At 38.9% G+C, this 6,835-nt stretch overlaps 1 non-coding gene across 1 annotated transcript; it reads right to left on the bottom strand.

The window, feature by feature from the left end:
• Positions 1-1,597: 1,597 nt before the first annotated feature.
• On the bottom strand, positions 1,598-1,705 carry LOC112761363 (small nucleolar RNA R71). Its single transcript, XR_003181761.1, has one exon. It is a non-coding gene; the product is annotated as a small nucleolar RNA R71 (small nucleolar RNA).
• Positions 1,706-6,835: the final 5,130 nt, after the last annotated feature.

Genomic DNA, 6,835 nt, shown 5'->3' with positions numbered 1-6,835 from the left:
AGTGTTCTTGGTGTTCATCTTGACATTCATATCATTCATGCATGCATTCATTGTTTTGATCTAAAAATTTCATGCATTGCATCCTTTTTGTGTTTTTCTCTCTCATCATAAAAATTCAAAAATCAAAAAAATTTATCTTTCCATGTTTCTCTCATCAAATTCGAAAATTTGAATTGACTTTTTCAAAAATTTTTAAAAAAATCAAGTTGTTGCCAATGAGTCAAATCAAATTTTCAATTTGAAAATCTTATCTTTTTCAAAATCTTTTTCAAAAATCAAATCTTTTTCAAAATTCTTAGTTATTTTCGAAAATCCCAAAAATATTTTTCAAAAATCTTTTTCTTATTTTTATACCATATTTTCGAAAATAACATAATCAATTAATGTTTTGATTCAAAAATTTGAAGTTTGTTACTTGCTTGTTAAGAAAGATTCAAACTTTAAGTTCTAGAATCATATCTTGTGATTTTTTATGAATCAAGTCATTAATTGTGATTTTAAAAATCAAATCTTTTTCAAAAACTAATTTCTATCATATCTTTTCAAAAATATCTTCTTATCTTATCTTTTTCAAAAATATCTTTTCAAAATATCTTTTCTAACTTCCTAACTTCTTATCTTTTCAAAATTTGGTTCAACTAACTAACTAACTTTTTGTTTGTTTCTTAACTTTTTCAAAACCACCTAACTAACTCTCTCTCTCTCATTTTTCGAAAATATCTCTCCCCTTTTTCAAAATTTCTTTTTAATTTATTAATTTTTAAATCTTAATTTTCGAAAATTACTAACAAATTTTCAAAAACCAATTTTCAAAAATCACTAACTCTTTTTCAAAATAATTTTCGAAAATTATTCCCTCCTTCTCTTTCATCTTATTCTATTTATTCATTCATATCCTAACATCTCATCTTACATCTCTTCCAATTCTCACAGTTGTGTTTCTTCCTTTACATCACATTCTTTATCTCCCCCTCTTTTCTTCCACTCACAAAGGGATCCCTATACTGTGGTATAGAGGATCTCTATTATTATTATCATTTTTCTGGCCATTCTTCCTTGTCATATGAGCAGGAGCAAGGATAAGAACATTCTTGTGGAAGCAGATCCAGAACCTGAAAGGACTCTGAAGAGAAAATTAAGAGAAGCTAAAATACAACAATCCAGAGATAACCTTTCAGAAATTTTCGAACAGGCAGAGGAGATGGCAGGCGAAAATAATAATAATGAAAGGAGGATGCTTGGTGACTTTACTGCACCTAATTCCAATTTACATGGAAGAAGCATCTCCATTCCTGCCATTGGAGCAAACAACTTTGAGCTGAAACCTCAGTTAGTTTCTCTGATGCAGCAGAACTGCAAGTTTCATGGACTTCCATCTGAAGATCCTTTTCAGTTCTTAACTGAATTCTTGTAGATATGTGATACTGTTAAGACTAATGGCGTAAATCCTGAAGTCTACAGACTCATGCTTTTCCCTTTTGCTGTAAGAGACAGAGCTAGATTATGGTTGGATTCTCAACCTAAAGACAGCCTGAACTCTTGGGATAAGCTGGTCACGGATTTCTTAGCCAAGTACTTTCCTCCTCAAAAGCTGAGCAAGCTTAGAGCTGATGTTCAAACTTTCAGACAGAAAGAAGGTGAATCTCTCTATGAAGCTTGGGAAAGATACAAACAGTTGACCAAAAAGTGTCCTTCTGACATGCTTTCAGAATGGACCATCCTGGATATATTCTATGATGGTCTGTCTGAGCTATCAAAGATGTCACTGGACACTTCTGCAGGTGGATCCATTCACCTAAAGAAAACGCCTGCAGAAGCTCAAGAACTCATTGACATGGTTGCTAATAACCAGTTCATGTACACTTCTGAAAGGAATCCTGTGAATAATGGGACGCCTATGAAGAAGGGAGTTCTTGAGGTTGATACTCTGAATGCCATATTGGCTCAGAATAAAATATTGACTCAGCAAGTCAATATGATCTCTCAGAGTCTGCATGGAATGCAAGCTGCATCCAACAGTACTCAAGAGGCATCTTCTGAAGAAGAAGCCTATGATCCTGAGAACCCTGCAATAGCAGAGGTAAATTACTTAGGTGAACCTTATGGAAACACCTATAACTCAACATGGAGAAATCATCCAAATTTCTCATGGAAGGATCAAAAGCCCCAACAAGGCTTTAATAATGGTGGAAGAAACAGGTTTAGCAATAGCAAACCTTTTCCATCATCAACTCAGCAACAGACAGAGAACTCTAAACAAAATGCTTCTAATTTAGCAAATCTAGTCTCTGATCTATCCAAGGCCACTGTAAGTTTCATGAATGAAACAAGGTCTTCCATTAGAAATTTGGAAGCACAAGTGGGCCAGCTGAGTAAGAGGATCACTGAAATCCCTCCTAGTACTCTCCCAAGTAATACAGAAGAGAACCCAAAAGGAGAGTGCAAGGCCATTGACATAAGTGCCCTGGCCGAACCTGTGAGGAGAGGAGAGGACGTGAATCCCAAGGAGGAAGACCTCCTGGGACGTCCAGTGATCAATAAGGAGCTTCCCTCTGGGGAATCAAAGGACTCTGAGGCTCATCTAGAGACTATAGAGATCCCATTGAACCTCCTTATGCCCTTCATGAGCTCTGATGAGTATTCCTCTTCTGAAGAGAATAAGGATGTCACTGAAGAGCAAACTGCCAAGTTTCTTGGTGCAATCATGAAGCTGAATGCCAAATTATTTGGCATTGATGCTTGGGAAGTTGAACCTCCCTTGTTCATCAATGAACTAAGTGATCTGGATCAACTGACATTGCCTCAGAAGAGACAGGATCCTGGAAAGTTCATAATACCCTGTACCATAGGCACCATGATCTTTAAGGCTCTGTGTGACCTTGGTTCAGGAATAAACCTCATGCCCCTCTCTGTAATAGAGAAACTGGGAATCTATGGGGTGCAAGCTGCTAAAATCTCATTAGAGATGGCAGACAGCTCTAGAAAACAGGCTTATGGACAAGTAGAGGACGTGTTAGTAAAGGTTGAAGGCCTTTACATCCCTGCTGATTTCATAGTCCTGGATACTGGAAAGGAAGAGGATGAATCCATCATCCTAGGAAGACCTTTCCTGGCCACAGCAAGAGCTGTGATTGATGTTGACAGAGGTGAAATATTCCTTCAATGGAATGAGATCTCCCTTGTATTCAAAACTCAAGGATCTCCCTCTGCAACCATGGAGAGGAAGCAGCCAAAGCTTCTCTCCAAGCAGAGTCAACCAGAGCCCCCACAGTCAAACTCTAAGTTTGGTATTGGGAGGCCACAACCAAACTCTAAGTTTGGTGTTGAACTCCCATATCCAAACTCTAAGTTTGGTGTTGGAGAGTTTCAACAAAGCTCTGCACATCTGTGAGGCTCCATGAGAGCCCACTGTCAAGCTATTGACATTAAAGAAGCGCTTGTTGGGAGGCAAACCAATGTTTATCTAATTCTTATTTTTCATGTTTTCTTAGGTTCATGATCATGTGGAGTCACAAAATAAATATAAAAATTGAAAACGGAATCAAAAACAGCAGAAGAAAAATCGCACCCTGGAGGAGCATCTGTCTGGCGTTCAAACGCCAGAACAGAGCATAGTTCTGGCGCTGAACGCCCAGAATGGGAGCATCCTAGCGCTGAACGCCCAGAACAAGCATGGTTCTGGCGTTCAACGCCAGAAATGGAAGCAAAGGGGCGTTGAACGCCCAAAATGGGCACCAACCTGGCGCTGAACGCCCAGAGTTGTGTGCAAGGGCATTCTGCATGCCTAAATTGGTGCAGGGATGTAAATGCCTTGACACCTCAGGATCTGTGGACACCACAGGATCATCTCAGGATCTGTGGACCCCACAGGATCCCCACTTTACCTCCTCATAATCCTAGTTTTTATTTCCACATCTTCTTCATCTATTCCTTCTTCTTTTGCTCGAGGGCGAGCAACATTCTAAGTTTGGTGTGGTAAAAGCATAGCTTTTTTGTTTTTTTCCATAACCATTGATGGCACCTAAGGCCAGAGAAACCTCTAGAAAGAGGAAAGGGAAGACAAAAGCTTCCATCAAGGGTCTATAGCTCAGTGGTAGAACATTTGACTGCAAATCAAGAGATCCCTGAGATACCTCAGGGGATACATTTTCTTCCACACAATTATTGGAAGCAACTAAGGGTGGAACATCAAGAGCACTCCATCATCCTTCATGAAATAAGAGAAGATCAAAAAGCAATGAGGGAGGAGCAACAAAGACAAGGAAGAGACATAGAAGAGCTCAAGGACATCACTAAGGTGGATTCATTCCTTGTTCTTATTTTCTCTGTTTTTCGTTTTCTATGTTATGTGCTTATCTATGTTTGTGTCTTCATTACATGATCATTAGTAGTAATAACTATGTCTTAAAGCTATGAATGTCCTATGAATCCATCACCTCTCTTAAATGAAAAATGTTTTAATTCAAAAGAACAAGAAGTACATGAATTTCAAATTTATCCTTGAACTTAGCTTAATTATATTGATGTGGTGACAATGCTTCTTGTTTTCTGAATGTATGCTTGAACAGTGCATATGTCTTTTGAAGTTGTTGTTTAAGAATGTTAAATATGTTGGCTCTTGAAAGAATGATGACTAGGAGACATGTTATTCGATAATCTGAAAAATCATAAAAATGATTCTTGAAGCAAGAAAAAGCAGCAAAGAACAAAGCTTGCAGAAAAAAAAAATAGGCGAAAAAAAAATATAAAAAAAAAAGAAAGAAAAAGAAAAAGCAAGCAGAAAAAGCCAATAACCCTTAAAACCAAAAGGCAAGGGCAAATAAAAAGGATCCCAAGGCTTTGAGCATCAGTGGATAGGAGGGCCTAAAGGAATAAAATCCTGGTCTAAGCGGCTAAACCAAGCTGTCCCTAACCATGTGCTTGTGGCGTGAAGGTGTCAAGTGAAAACTTGAGACTGAGCGGTTAAAGTCAAGGTCCAAAGCAAAAGAAGAGTGTGCTTAAGAACCCTGGACACCTCTAATTGGGGACTTTAGCAAAGCTGAGTCACAATCTGAAAAGGTTCACCCAATTATGTGTCTGTGGCATTTATGTATCCGGTGGTAATACTGGAAAACAAAGTGCTTAGGGCCACGGCCAAGACTCATAAAGAAGCTGTGTTCAAGAATCATCATACTGAACTAGGAGAGTCAATAACACTATTCGAAATCTGAAGTTCCTATAGATGCCAATCATTCTAAACTTCAATGGATAAAGTGAGATGCCAAAACTATTCAAGAGGCAAAAAGCTATAAGTCCCGCTCATATGATTGAAGCTCTGTTTCATTGATAGTTTGGAATTTATAGTATATTCTCTTCTTTTTATCCTATTTGATTTTCAGTTGCTTGGGGACAAGCAACAATTTAAGTTTGGTGTTGTGATGAGCGGATAATTTATACGCTTTTTGGCATTGTTTTTAGTATGTTTTTAGTAGGATCTAGTCACTTTTAGGGATGTTTTCATTAGTTTTTATGTTAAATTCACATTTCTGGACTTTACTATGAGTTTGTGTGTTTTTCTGTGATTTCAGGTATTTTCTGGCTGAAATTGAGGGACTTGAGCAGAAATCAGATTCAGAGGTTGAAAAAGGACTGCTGATGCTGTTGGATTCTGACCTCCCTGCACTCAAAGTGGATTTTCTAGAGCTACAGAACTCGAAATGGTGCGCTTCTAATTGCGTTGGAAAGTAGACATCCAGGGCTTTCCAGCAATATATAATAGTCCATACTTTGGCCAAGAATTGACGACGTAAACTGGCGTTCAACGCCAGCCTTCTGCCCAAATCTGGCGTCCAGCGCCAGAAAAGGATCCAAAACCAGAGTTGAACGCCCAAACTGGCACAGAAACTGGCGTTCAACTCCACAAATGACCTCTGCACGTGAAACACTCAGGCTCAGCCCAAACACACACCAAGTGGGCCCAGGAAATGGATTTATGCATCAATTACTTACTCATGTAAACCCTAGTGACTAGTTTATTATAAATAGGACCTCTTACTATTGTATTAGGCATCTTTGGATTACCTTATGATCCTCTTATCACGTTTTAGGGGGCTGGCCATCTCGGCCATGCCTGGACCTTCACTTATGTATTTTTAACGGTAGAGTTTCTACACTCCATAGATTAAGGTGTGGAGCTCTGCTGTTCCTCAAAGATTAATGCAAAGTACTACTGTTTTCTATTCAATTCTTCTTATTTCTCTTCTAAGATATCCATTCGCACCCAAGAACGTGATGAAGGTGATGATTATGTGTGACGCTCATCATCCTTCTCCCTTATGAACGCGTGCCTGACAAACACTTCTGTTCTACATGAATTAAGCTAGAATGAGTATCTCTTAGATCTCCTAACCAGAATCTTCGTGGCGTAAGCTAGAATGATGGCGGCATTCAAGAGAATCCGGAAAGTCTAAACCTTGTCTGTGGTATTCCGAGTAGGATTCAATGATTGAATGACTGTGACGAGCTTCAAACTCGCGATTGTTGGGCGTTAGTGACAGACGCAAAAGGAGGGTGAATCCTATTCCAGCATGATCGGGAACCGACAGATGAATAGCCGTGCCGTGACAGGGTGCGTGAGCATATTATTCACTGAGAGGAGGGGATGTAGCCACTGACAACGGTGATGCCCTTGCATAAAGCCAGCCATGGAAAGGAGTAAGACTGACTGGATGAAGATAGCAGGAAAGCAGAGGTTCAGAGGAACGAAAGCATCTCCATTCGCTTATCTGAAATTCCTATCAATGAATTACATAAGTGTCTCTATCCCTATTTTATTATATGATATTCGAAAACACCA

Source organism: Arachis hypogaea, chromosome 16 (genome assembly GCF_003086295.3).
Source record: "Arachis hypogaea cultivar Tifrunner chromosome 16, arahy.Tifrunner.gnm2.J5K5, whole genome shotgun sequence".
Lineage (NCBI taxonomy): Eukaryota > Viridiplantae > Streptophyta > Magnoliopsida > Fabales > Fabaceae > Arachis > Arachis hypogaea.
Note: the sequence above shows the minus strand (reverse complement) of the source record. Positions and strands in the feature narration are given on the sequence as shown.